Here is a 13,255-nt window from a genome sequence, read left to right on the forward strand (position 1 = left end):
CAAAATTTAATGCCAGGTTTAATAACTCAAAGTATGCTCTAGAATAAAAATACATTTATGTGCTAGTATGTTGTAATTAGAATGCTAATCCAAATTACAAAAAAACCCCTAAACCCACAATTTAGTTGGAACTGTTTCATATACTCAAGAGTAGACAATTACCTTTAATTTAATTTCTTAAAAAAGAAATCCTTTTTTTTTTTTTTTTTTTTTTTTTAACAGGTGGGTATGCTTTTTGTGGTATATTTCTAAATATTGCAACACTGTAAAATTACAGTGTAAGATTACACTGTAATCTGACAACAGTGGTCAGATTTCAGGATCTATTTAGGTATTCACCTGCAAAATCAGTGTCATTTAGGACTTTTAAAAAATGTGGCTGGATGTTTGTGTTTGTACATGTTCCATTGAAAACACTATGGAAACAGTAAAGTACCACCTTTTCAAAAAGGGAAGATGGTGTTTCCAATTCAACGCTATTAGCTTTGCATATTTGTAACATGAACAATTATTTTAAAATATAATTTTATCACACCATAAATAGACTTTAATCATCTCACTCTAGCTGAAAAATTCTGCATAAACATGTTTTATGAAGAGGGTTTGTTTGAATTTTTTTGGTGATTTTTTGTGATTTGAACAGTTAAAGGAAACTTAACAAAAGATAGATGGCTGATCAGTTGCTGATGTTTCATTTGTTGAATTTTTCTTAGAACCATAATATTTTTAATGTGTATGTAACCAACCATAGTGTACTTTTGAACCCTATACAACTTCTTGTGGTCTTATCAATAATGATTGAACAACTTTCTAGAAAACAGATCTAAAATACCAGATTATGGAAATTTTTAACATACATATTTTTAAGTTCATTCACAGGAGGAGAAACTGAAAGTAATGCTGAGAAATAGCCAAGAATCACGTTTATAAAAATTTCAGATTGAATACTGAATAAGTGTCGATAATGCTCAAGTTGTCAGAGTTGTCTGTCTGCCATTATTGTCATCTTAGAAATAAATAAATAAACCACGTGGACTTATTTTACATTTTGTTTCTACCTCTCCTTATACATGATTATGTGAAATACAATACTTACTTGACTTGAAAATACGTAAGCTAATTTCAGTCAGTTTTGGTTTTGTTATATTGAAATGTTCAGAAGAAATGCAGTGCCTTATGTCTTGAATCCTTAACTTGAATCCTGTTAGATCAAATAAAAAATAAAAACTATTTTTAGGGTTTTTTTAATTAAGTATATTTATTCTCCATCTGAAGGTCAGTTCCAGAGGTCTGGTACCAGGACTGCCACCCCAGCTTTCTCATTGCTCCTGGTGGCTGGAGCATATCCCAATGCTATTTACCTGTTGAATGTATGGAGAATATCCTTCTGAAGACAACTGTCTCCTTTGTGTTTGAGCACCTGCCACTATGTGAGTTAATTTTTATGTATTTTTTTTAAAAAGTTACACATTTAAAATTTATAAAAATGTTTGTGATGTGTCTCCTGTGGTTGTCCAAAAACTATTTTCATAGCAATCCTGTATCAAAAGAAATCTTACTTTACAAACGTTCCTTGCTCCCCAGTTTGCTGCATTAAATTTTAAAAGACAAGTGAAAATAGCGAGTGTAGTGTGTTTGGTTTTAAAACTGATGGATAACTGTATAGCAATCTGCTTCCCACAGCACTGGTGAAACATAGACCGTGTCAGTGGGAGCTTTTCTTTGCTTTCTCCCATAATATGCCCTAAGTCCCGACCTGAAGGGGCAATTCACTATCTAATTTAAACCTCTCCTTAACATTAACAACATGGCAGTGTTTAGTAATGATACAGTGTTTACTGTTGAAGACTTGCCAATTTGGCCTTAAGTAGCTAGACTATATTACCTCAATTTGCCATATTCCCTCTGTTTAGTTTGGAATTACCTTGAAAACGTTAAGGTGATGGTATTGAATTGTATAAAGGAATTATAAATTGGAAATCCTAACAGCGTGGATTTAAAGTTCTAGTATTGGTCTATAGAAACTCACTAGTACAAGTATTTAAAGGTCAGTAAACTCATTTTAATAGGTAGTTTGTTGTTTTTTGCTTTTACTGACTTCCATCAGTGCCTTTAATTAGTTATTTTTCCTTCCTATTCTCTGGATAATTTAAAACTCCTTTTTGAAGTGATTTTTTAAGACGTATATGAGCTTGTATATGTAGTTTCTGTACCTTTTAAGACTAGTTAGTTTTTTCTAGTGTTGCAATAAAGTACAGAACACTATGCAGTACATTAAAGAAATAAAGCCTATGCATCAGAACAATTTTCATGCCTCACTCAATTCTTAATGTAAATTAGTAGGAACATTGGTTATCCATTTGAGAAATTGAGTTGGTATAAAAATAAAAATGCACTTATGGTATGTGGTGCTTTGTGTATCATCTTGGGAGTGTTTTGCTGTTTATCTGTCACTTGCATTAGGAAAAGCAGTCACTGGCTGCAGGTGACATTAAAAATTAAAGGTTAACCTCAATTTCTTTACTGACCAGACGTGGGGCAGAAAGTTCTTCTGGATGTGTGCCTGGATTTTGATTCTCAAATAGAGTTGAGAAGTAAAGACTGGTGCCTTTGATGGCTTAGCCTTTTTGTATGTGTATATGTGATTATATGATTCCACTATTTCCATGTGTTTAGACTGCTACTTATAGGTTCTATCAAGATCATTTTCCATGGCATCCAACTTTATGAAATTGAAAAATTACATGATAACACTATAGTAAGTAATTATAATGCACTCATTTTACTGATCTACATAATTCTAGGAATGTCTTTTTATTTTGTTGCTTAGAAAAACTAATTAAAATAGTTGTCTTTCCTTTTACTAGAGAATACATGTCTTTCAAAAACTAGTTCTTGAAAATTGCCTTAGAAGCTTTTGAATATACTGATTAACTCATTTACACTTAATGTAAGACAAGCTTTATATACTCATGAGCAAACCTGGGAGATCTTTCTTTAAGTTTTTGACAAACTTGGCTTCTCCCTCATAGTGCCTTCAAGGTGAGCCAAGTTCAGTAGCATGAGCTTCCCTTGTCTTATCACTCCAAATGTTGCAGGCAGCATTGAGGCAAGTGAAGAAGGGTTCAGACAGCAGAGGTTTCCATGTCACCTGCCAAATACTTTTCCTTTGTTAAAGAGGTATTTTGCTTCTTCAGTGGTAGACCAGACTGCAGGCAAGTCTTGATCTTTGAGATGCAACTTGAAGCTGTGGCTGCTGCTCTTACCTTCCATTTTATCTCTTAATTTTCTTAGCCATGCAGTAAGGTAGTATTATCTGCTACTACTATCTGCATGTAGTGAGCAGATCTGGTGCTTCTTGTTGCCTAATGAGGGAAAATAAGAAGGGAAGAAAGAAAAATGAAATTTTTTTTGAGTAAAATAGACTGCCAAAATGCGTATTTTTTTCTTTCCCCATCCTCCATTTACCAAACAGTGAATCTCTTCTGTCTGTGGCTGTTTTCCCTCTTACAGCCCTTCATAGGAAAACAAGAAAACAGTTTCATTAAAGAAAGCAATGCATATTGCTAATTTAGAAAATAACACTGCAATTGATGTATTTGAGGAACCCTTGTATTTCAGATGTGTATAATCTTATTAAAATTATATCTCTATGCGCTTGCTTCATAGTAAGCTTGGCACAGTTGTTTCAGGACTGGTATACTGTAGATTGTTCTGACTACAAATTAAATCATGTTAAGAATTGTTTGGTGAGAAAGTGATAATGCTCATTTAGTGTGCTTTACTTATTATTTCTAATTTGTTAAACCTTATTTAAGACAGTTTCTCTGAAGATGATTTTTTTAAATGCTAGTTACTTATTTTCCTGTAGTTCCTGCTGCTTGAAATTTTTCCAGTATTCTCTGAGATTGGTTTCACTTAATACTTTCTGGTTTCTTGTGTTTCAGATAGTTTTATTTTGACATAATACTCAAACTGGTCAAGCAAGTTTCACTATTGAAGTGATTTATAAAGAAACTGAAATACTATACAGCTTTAAACATAGTTCCTTTGACTTAGGGAGTAGTTAAATCCCATATAATAGTTGATAATTGTTGGCTTGCAGCCTGGTTCTAAAGTCTTTGTTTTAGAAAGTGGGTTATGAAGCATCAAGAAAACTGAATGTTGGGTTTTTTTCAGATGAAATATCTGAGGTCATTAAATATTTCAGAAATTTATAATTTGTTTGTAATTTGAAATACAGTGCTAAGAAGAAATCTTTCAGTGATTTTATGTATGGTCTTGCAGGCTCTAGAATAGTAAGCATGTTATAATTTGTCAGTTAAATTTAATTTAAGTAAACTTCTGTATCAGTCTAAAAATCACTGGTGATTTGCAACTATATTACAGATGGCATCTTTGCTTAACAAGTACAATAATCTGTGTTTTGTGGAGCAAGTGAATTACCCATTTGTTACACTGTTACTCAGCTCATAGAGGTCATCACACATCTGTACGAGCAGAACATATAAGTGTTTAAAAAAATCCAACACCAATTCAAACAACCCAATTCATTGCCTTGTTTCTATTGTTGCTGTTCCTACAGGGTTGGTGGTCCATTCGCTTGTGTTTAATTTAGGGCTGAATTGCAGAGATGGGCTTGAGAAAGATATGCATAAGATACGCTTTTTCTCAGATGTAGCAAAACTTGCAGGACATGCAGTTTCAAACAAACAGGAAGAACAGGATCAAGATCCAGGACTGAGAGTTACTTTGCAAAGCACTAAAATCAGGTTACATCAGTTGCCCTCAAGAGTACATAATTACCATAGCTTTATTTTCAGTAAATTCTGTCTGATTCTCCTGGTGAGGACTAGTGATACTAGCCCATTCTGTTCAGACATCCGTCTTGTTTCTCCTCTTTGTACTGTGTTAGATTACTTTAAATAGCTGACAAATTTTGTACTGCTTCACATCCTTGTTACTTTAAGTTTCCTCTGGCAGTGTTCCTTGTGCACTGCATCTCCCTTGCCCCTGTTCCTGGCATATACTCCATTTCCGTCCTGAGCCTCCTTTTGGGGCAACGTGACTCTGCAGCCTGAGCTGGCTATGGACAGAGCCCAACTGCTTCTGGCAGAGCTTTTTCATTGTACTTGGTGCTAACTTCGTTTTAACCATGAAACCAACCTTGCCTTGCCAGTACAAAGGAAGAACTAACTTCTGCCTTGCAGTACTTTAAAGTGGGCTCTATAACAAAAATGGAGAGACACTTTACACCAGAGCCTCTCGGGATTTAGGGCGCTAAAAGTAAAGGATGGTATGTTTAGATGAAACCTAAGCAAGAAATTCTTTACAATTGTGGTGTGAGACATGGAAATGGGTTGCCCAGAGAAATGCAGATGCCCTATCCTTGGAAGTGTTCAGAGCCAGGTTGGATAGGACTTGGAGCAACCTAATCTAGTAGATGTCCACCTCTCTGCCCGTGACAAGAAGCTGAACTAGGTGTTCTTCAGAGGTCCTTTCCAACCCTTTCCAACCCACTCTACTTGAGGACAGCAGTTTCTTGCCTTTGGTTCACCTAATTAGTATTTTATATATATCTCTTACATAGTTTCATTATATAATGTTTCCTCTACATTTTGTTGACTTTCAAACTTTTTCAGAGACATTGCAGTGGTTACAAGTTGTATTGATTGAACCTGGTCAGAAGACTTCAATTTGTGGTTTGGATTGGTTTTGTTTCCAGTAAGAGATAAGTGCTACCTTAGATGATCATAAATGCTAATCAGAATTTGTTAAAAAGGATTTGTTAAAATTGTTCTTAAAAGATTAAAAGTGGCAGCCTTAAGCGTATCTGCATGAGAAAAACGATGGAGGAGAGAAACAGCTGGGTTACCAGCAGTGTATATAGTTTTAAAAAATCAAGATTTTAATGATGTTTTGCTGTATTTTAAGTGATCCTCCTACCATAGGTGTGACAGTCACAGACAGCTGTCTCTGATGTATTTAGAGCTGTGATAATGTTCCAGTAAAGTTTTAAGCGCAAAAAAAAAATTTCTAAAATACTGGCTGTAATTTCCCTTGAAGGGAAGGGATGCTATTTCATTGCTATCATTGTCTCTCCTTTCTCTCCCTCTGCTCCTCCTGAAGAATTTTTGTGGGACTTACAGGATGCTTTGCTTCCAGGACAAATTCTAAAGGAAGTTCTCAGAATTTTAGTGGGTTTTGCTCTTAAGTTATATGGCTTTAAATGCCTAAATATGTACTGAATGATATTGACAGGTAGCAGTGTAGATGCCAGCCGTGTGCAGTTGGAGTCCTGTAGTAGGGACTGATCTGCAATGCAAGCAGCAGCATTTCTCAGTTGTTGTGACTGGCCAGCATTTGTAATTTGATGGAAAGCAGATGAATAAAGCCAAATTAAAGTGACAGTTATGACCAACTGCCTAGTAATTTAAGACCCTCCACACATTGCTTAGTGCTATTTATTCAATAAACACATATAGCAAATATAGAGCTTTATGCCTTTCTTTAAGGTGATAGAAGCCATGGTGGGCAGAAATTATTGTATATTATCAGCACTCTATCATATTTGAATAAATTAATGTGGAACTTATATAAAGCTCAGAACTTTCTGAGCAGCTTCATGGGATTTTGTTCAAGCTTTCATTGCATGATGTACATTACATAGCTTCATGTTAAGCACTTATTTTGCAACATAATTTCTACAGATTTGTAATTGTTAAAGAACTGAAATCTTGACACCAACTTTTGCAGTAATGTTCTCCATATTATGTGTCTGATCCTCTAAGACCTTTTCTCATAACCATTAATGTAGTAAGAGTTGATTCTGGTGTGAATGATTCAACTAGATTTACAAGAAGTGGTTGAATGTTGTTTTATCATTTTTGTTGAGCAGCACACATGCCTTAGAGTTATGGAAAAGGTTACCTGTATCTTGAAACTTGCAATATTTATCATCTTTTGCAAGGGAATTGTAGATCAGGTGCAAAAATTCCTCTATATTATAAATGTTATGAACTTGTTTTGGCATATTAATCTAGATTATTTTGAAATGCAGAAGGGTACTTTATAGTGGGATCCAAGCTGGATCTATGGGGGGAAAAAAAAAATCATTATTATCTGTCATTTGGCAGAGAGGAGTACGGGATAGAAAAGGAAGAAAATGCTCCTTTTTAAGTGAATGTACTTTTCCCATAGAATGTACCAACAAAAAGTAGATCAAGACAGTCTTGCTTGGAGACAATCATACCATCTGACAGGAAAGTGATTTTAATTCATTTAAAATCCAGAAACAACAGTATTTCTTCCTGGGTAAATGGCTGGAAGACCTTAATTACACATTGCTCTTGAAAGCACAGACTGCGCTTAGTTTCTTTTTGGTCTTTTAGACTCAGACTTTGGAAAGTATTTAACTTACAGGAAGTAATGGGGTACTTTCCTGAATTGACAGGCTGTTACTGAGTTTTCTCAGTATGAATATAGCTACTTGAAAAGAATAGAAATTTAGTCAAATGTTTTGAGGTTGGGGATTTTTGGTTTGGTTTGTTTTTTATAACAGAAAAGTCGTTCAATACCTTCAGCTGAATTTTGGCATCAAAATTCTTAAAATACATTTGCTGCGTAAAAAGTAAGTTTTGACAAAAGCAAAGGAAATGGCAAAGTGTTTAAGTTGTGAATTGGTATCTAATCGTGACTGAGTGCTCCAGCTGAGAATACTTTATAGTGTGAAACTGCTCTAGGTGAATAGCAACCAGCTAGAGGAATAGTGAGTGTCTAATTGTATATCTAGATTAATTTCATTTAATAAATGCACTTTAACGAATGAAATGTAAATGTTGCATGGAATTGTGGTTACTTCTGTGCGTGAAAACTATAGTTATGAAACCTGCATGGTTTTGTAGCATTTTAGGGGGAAATAATTGTGGTTTTGTTTTATTTTAATGTTTAGTTTTTAGCAAAGACACATTAAAATATTAAAATATTCCCATGCAAAACATTTTTCTTGTGCCAAAAGATATTGTAATAATCAACATTAAAAGGATGGACAATTTCATGTAAAAAAGAAAGTTCCTCATTCATGACATTTTTACTTTATGCAGGGATCTTATGTCTTATGCTCCTAGATTATTTGAAAAGAAAATTTGGCTAATGCAGTTTTTAAAATTTTTCTGACACTACTTTTCAGATAGAATTCCTTTCTTGAGTATATCATTAGTGAGCAATGCAGGAACTTAAAACACAGAAGATTTCATATTCAAGCTTCTTTGAAGAATTGTAGTAAAAGCTGCATTTAAGACTTTGCCAGTATTAAAATAGCTTCCAGCGTTGTGTTGCTTGTGACTATTTTAGGTTTTGTAATTAATACTGAGGTTTCAGTATTTTCTCTGTGGCAAGTACTAGGGAGTGGTATCAGATTATTTTCCCTGTTTCCTGTACAAACAAGCTCTGAGTTTGGGAAGGTCTTCTTAACATTCCTCAAGGTTTTGCAGTTAAACGTCCTACAAAATAACTTTCCCTTTTCATAGTATTTGTAGGGTGCTAAGAAGGGTTTCGTGTTTGGTAGCTGTATTTTGGTCTGGTGTAGCAGTGATACTGACTTCCCTATTGTCAGGCATTCAGCAGAAGCTTGGGAAATTTAGTACTTTATACAGAAAAATTAATTGGTTAAAGTAATTGGGAAAAGGGAAGTGATATGTAATGGAAGAGACTGATGGCTTAGGCCATTTTCTGAGTCCATACTTCCTCCACTTGTCAAACTGGAACATAATCTTGAAGTCCTTTTAGATTCATTTTTATTACAAGGCACAAAGCTAAGAGAGACCAGAAAATTTGCTGTTCTTTAAAATAATCTCTTTGAATAGATACACAGTCCATGCATTTCAAGTTGAGTCTTCCAATGATTACGTGTTGAGTAACTTGAAAAACAACATATATAACCTGCAATTTCATTATACACAGAACTGATCCGGCTCATCTTATGAGCCCAGTTTTACTTCTTTAGTGCTTCTCAGGTATCAAGGAATCACCTCCTTAAAAATAACATATGTATCTGAGACTGTAGCAGTTTGGGAGCTGTTTCATTACATATGTTTGCATTTACAGTCTGAAAATGTCATACTAAGCTCTTACCAAAACACACACAAAAAATTTCCTCCTTTAAAAATATGTTAGAATATTTGGACCAATTTGATTTGCCAGTTTTTCCTTCTGGAAGCATAGATTTTTTGAGTCAGATATTTGCATGTTATAATGATAAAGGAAATACTTAGCTGACCATCAGAAAAAAATCTATAGAAATGCAGTTTTTGTGTGTTTGTGTGTGTGTATGTCTCACAAGAGGTATGAGAGATGAATGTTCTTCTTAACTGAAGAGTTCTTTTTCCACTTTAAGGATATTTAAAAATCATTCTATCCATTTGGTGGAGCAATAGCTTAGTTAATGAAATTTGATATTTTAGAGTTTTTCATTCGTGTGTAACATCTGTAAACGTGTTCCCAAACCTTACATGCAATTCTGTAATTAACTTAATGTTTCCATGGTGTTTTGTCAATGAATAGAAAAAGTGCTATTTATACAGATGAGGGGAAAAAATATTTTCCTCAGCAATGAAGTTAGATTTTGGTGGGGTTAAAATATAAGCCATCAATGCAAAATACGGTTTTGTTGTTACCTGCTTAAAATTTAGGTTTTACCCACTCCAAATGAGCAGCGAGGTATAGTGCAGCCCTCAGTCTGTTCAGGGGTAAGATCAGTTAAGAAACAAAACATTTTTTAACTTTTACAGAAGACCCATACCTTTCTGATCGCAGCACTTAGTTTCTTTATTTTCATTAGTTTGTCTCACCATGTAAAGTACATAGAAAGTTAATGATGAAAGAGTAGTAAAGTATTCATTGAAACTGAAAATTATAGTATTTGCAAATATGAAATCATAATTTACATAAATTTTATAGTCAAGAACATTATGAATGTAAATATGCCTTCATCTATTCTCAGTCTTATAATGCCATTCGTTGTCCAGTGGGAGATGAAGAGTGATGTTGAGACTGCTGTTTAACCTATTATAGCAGCCTAAAGAAATTAAATAGCCTTTATGTAAGTATGAGGTGGGAAAGGAGTATTCATCTCCATTAAGTGACATAAAAAACCATGGTAAGAATAACAGGCGGGTGGGTATGCATTAAGCGTTGAAGTCCCTAAATTTGGACACTAATTATAACCACAAGGACAATTGCCTCCCACGTACTTAAACTGTAATTGCAGTATGTTTTCAGACCAAAATATGCTTCACAGTTCTTTAGGCACCAAATGTGGATTTTCTCTAGCATTCTTTTTTCGTCTGATACATGGTTCCTTTTCCCCTGATATTAAATGAGGGCCTAATACTAAAAAGCTGAATTCCTTATGTACTCCTTCATGCAATTAGATCTTTAGACCTTGTATTTTACTAGATTTCATAACTATGCTGAGGAAGTCCTACCCATTTTGTAGTGCCATAAGCAAATGTTGCATCATTATATTAAAATTATTTGGAGCAGTTGTTTCAGCTTCATATTAATATTACATACACCTGTGGATGATCAGTAGCTGCGTAACCTGTGGTACCACATGTCACTCTTACCTTGTTTCTTGATAGCATATTCTTATAAAGATAGATAATATACTTGCACCCTTTCCTAAAATTATTTTTATGTTACATTAGATAAAGCAATTTTTATATTGAGTAATTGCATTAAAGTATGACCCATGGAATCATAAATGAGAACAGAGATGTTGTATAAAACTATCTTTTGAAGTTAATTGAATATTGCAGTTTCTTTAATATTAAACTGGTTTTGGGACAGATAATTTTGGTTTAGCCATTCCATCTTTGGCATAAATCAAGGTAAAGTATTAGTCACTAAAAAAATACAAATCATTACTTCACCTTTACCTTGATATTTATTATACAATATTAAAATTTAATATACAAAAATAAAGTATTATGTCGCTGCCTAACCTGATGTAATAATTAAGACATGGTATTTATAGACCAGATTTGTCTGATGTCTTTCAGTAATTCTGTCTTACTATCCCTTTCTATGCTTCATTAGATAGTTATTAGCTATTACACCTTCTCCACATGTACTAAGCAGCAGATCTCAATCAAGTCACCTCTAAATAAACTAAATTTACTGATCTTTTATCCGTCTCACAAACACAATAAAAAGAAGGATTTTCTGACTGTATTTCTTCTAACTCCTTTTTTGGCCCTTTTAATTTCAGCTTCCTTTTGAATTAAGGATACCAGCCCTGGTTATAGCATTCCAGTGATGCCATATGTGCAGATAATTTCAGGTCCTTAGTACTACCATATATTTCCCTGTAATGCACCCAGGGATTGTTTTTAGCTTCTTAGCTACAGCAACATAGTAAGAGCAAAAAAAGCATTTCGTTATTTACAATGACTTGTAAGTTCTTTAGGGATTCACTGCTTTCTAGGATGTAATCCTCCATTTCATGTGGCCTGTCTTGTAGGTTCTTAATGTTCTTAAGGTAAATAAATTAAAATAATGTAATATCTACTCCAAGATTTACTTAATTTATGCGGCTTATTGGAAGGATTTTTACTTATTTTTGTCATCACAGAGCTTCAGCTTTTTACATAACAGTGAAGAATCAGTCATCAGGTTTTATGTGTGTTTTGTGTAATTGATATTTTTAAAAAGACAGTAAAGGGGACTTCACAAAGCATTAGAGCATTAATATAGCACGAAGAAGGCTTATAATGTGTTTGGCTTCTGCTGCTACCTAATGATACGGCAAAAAAGCACTCTTCCACAAGGCTGCTTTTAAGATACAAGAGAACCAGAGGAATTGTTAAGAATAATACATAGCATATCTTGGATTAATTTTTTTCAAAATTTGTTTTTAGGAGCAGAAGCACAAAAATCCTGTCTTAATCTTTCTTTTAGGTATGCTGCTTATTTAGCTTTTAGTAACTTGTAATTTAAGATCACAGTTATTAGGTGTATTTCTGCATTTTATATATCGCTCCCAGATGCTACAGTATTAGTTTTTATCACTGCATATTTTATGAAATGTCAGCCTTCTGTTGGCTGTTCATGCAGCATTGTTAGTGATCAAAGCCACAACATAAAGGAGAGGAATCTAAACAGTTGGCTTATCTTTGTCCTTCATTGTGACACAATACCATAAAATTACTTTTACTGTATAAAAGGCAGGCAAAGCTTCATGTAGCACACTCTGAAAAGGTGAACTTTTTGTTATGCTCAACAAAATAGATAAACTCTTCTAGGTGATATTTTGTGCAAGGAAAGTAAAGTTAGCAATGATATCTTTGGAGTTTAGAAAAAGTTTTCATCTTTTCTTGCCTTTTTAAAGGACAATTGTGTGTGTGTGTGTGTGTATGATTATAAATCTATCCTTTAAAACCTTTTGAAATGGAAAAATGTGTCCTTTGGAGTAATCTGTATGGTGTGTTGTGGAGTTCTTTGGGATACAATTAATCATGATGTTATATCATTTGAAGAGGGGTAATTGGGAAGATAATAGTCTTTACATTGTGAAAATTGCTGGTGATTATCAAGTATATTTGGCTTTCATTTTGGTTTTTCGCACAGGAGATTATTTTGAATTTATCCAAATTTCTGGTTAAAAATATCGGGATATCAGTCAGCCTTAATTTTTCTGCTTGCCTAAGTGAGTTGTGTATCAGAACTGAAATAATGAAGTAGGAAAAACTCTACAACTCTGGAGATATTCTAGGAATAAATATCTTGAATGGTTTTGATCAGCTATTCTGTATGCCCTGCACAGCAGTTGGTTCAATCAATTTTATGTTTTGGGATGGTTTTATTAAAACGAGCTGCTGCCTTCAGTAAATCATTGTAAAGATGCTAGCTTTCTATATTCTTTTTGGGGATCTGCAGCTTACCAAGGCAGTCTCAGTATAAACAGACTTAACCTGGTTCCTCAAGAGACTGGGCTGAATTAGTATCCCCCTTACTATGTGGAGTATTTATCAATATGGGACAGAACACAAAAAAGGAAATAGTCTCCTATATTGTTGTGGTACAGGAAGTAAAAGAGCAAAAGTATTCCTGTTGTATTGTGGGGGCCTTTGAAAGGCATGGCAGTCAACAAGGCTCTTGACAATATCTCTTAAAAAAGATGATGATGCACACTACCTGATTGCATATGTTTGTGTTTGTCTTTCCAACTGCTGCTAGTCAGTAACTTGTATGCATG

At 34.1% G+C, this 13,255-nt stretch overlaps 1 protein-coding gene across 6 annotated transcripts in view; it reads left to right on the forward strand.

The window, feature by feature from the left end:
• TBC1D5 (TBC1 domain family member 5) overlaps positions 1 to 13,255 on the forward strand; it is a 317,128-nt gene that overhangs the window by 67,135 nt on the left and 236,738 nt on the right. For 5 of the 6 annotated variants that reach the window (XM_040072842.2, XM_040072823.2, XM_058421820.1 and 2 more), the window contains one exon: positions 1,276 to 1,430. The exons of the other annotated variant lie outside the window; for it this stretch is intronic. The gene's annotated coding sequence lies outside the window, so the exon portion shown is untranslated. The remainder of the gene's footprint in view (positions 1 to 1,275; positions 1,431 to 13,255) is intronic. 6 annotated transcript variants of the gene reach the window in all.

Source organism: Hirundo rustica, chromosome 1 (genome assembly GCF_015227805.2).
Source record: "Hirundo rustica isolate bHirRus1 chromosome 1, bHirRus1.pri.v3, whole genome shotgun sequence".
NCBI lineage: Eukaryota > Metazoa > Chordata > Aves > Passeriformes > Hirundinidae > Hirundo > Hirundo rustica.